Source organism: Chiloscyllium plagiosum, chromosome 39 (genome assembly GCF_004010195.1).
Source record: "Chiloscyllium plagiosum isolate BGI_BamShark_2017 chromosome 39, ASM401019v2, whole genome shotgun sequence".
NCBI lineage: Eukaryota > Metazoa > Chordata > Chondrichthyes > Orectolobiformes > Hemiscylliidae > Chiloscyllium > Chiloscyllium plagiosum.
Genome location: NC_057748.1, coordinates 15,981,477 through 15,982,207, shown reverse-complemented (window position 1 = coordinate 15,982,207; position 731 = coordinate 15,981,477). Strand labels below are relative to the sequence as shown.

General features: G+C 47.7%; 1 non-coding gene across 1 annotated transcript; it reads right to left on the bottom strand.

Annotated features, from left to right (window-relative positions):
• Positions 1-250: 250 nt before the first annotated feature.
• Positions 251-323, bottom strand: trnar-ccu. Its single transcript has one exon. It is a non-coding gene; the product is annotated as a tRNA-Arg (tRNA).
• Between the last annotated feature and the right edge of the window lie 408 nt (positions 324-731).

Here is a 731-nt window from a genome sequence, read left to right as displayed (position 1 = left end):
TTTCTATTCGAGTCAGAAATCTAAATTTTGAGGAAGTGAAAGAGAAAGTGATATGGAACTTTAAGTGGAACTCTGTTGAGCAAGTGGAAAGTCAAACCTTGAATTTCAAATTGAAAATGAAGGGAGGAAGTTGGAACTGCTTGGAGTGTGTAAAAAGGGCAAAAACCTGAGGATGGCTTAGAAGTACTAGAAATGGGGTAATAGGTTTTTGGGACTGTGGAGGTAGGGAGTAAGCTATCTGGTGACCAGCCACCCCAGATGGGACTTGAACCCACAATCCCTGGCTTAGGAGGCCAATGCCTTATCCATTAGGCCACTGGGGCTGCACAAGCTCCTGATGAAGGGCTTTTGCCTGAAACATTGATTTTCCTGCTCGTTGAATGCTGCCTGACCTGCTGTGCTTTCCCAGCACCACTCTAATCTAGACTCTGATCTCCAACATCTGCAGGCCTCATTTATGCCTATCTGGTGATCAGGTGGAATCTGGTGTTGACAGTATCAACCGTGCGCTGAAGTCCCTGCCACCTTTCACCGTCCTTCATAAGCTAAATGCAACTGGGAAGTGGCCGTGACAATGCCCAGGGTGGGAAGAGTCAGTGCCATGTGGATGGGTGAAAGGGGTTCAGGTTTGTGTGGCACCATGGTTACTATGATTGCCTCACATCACCAGCAACCTGTGTTCGATTCCAGCGCTGGGTGACTGTCTGTTTGGAATTTGCACATTCTCCCTG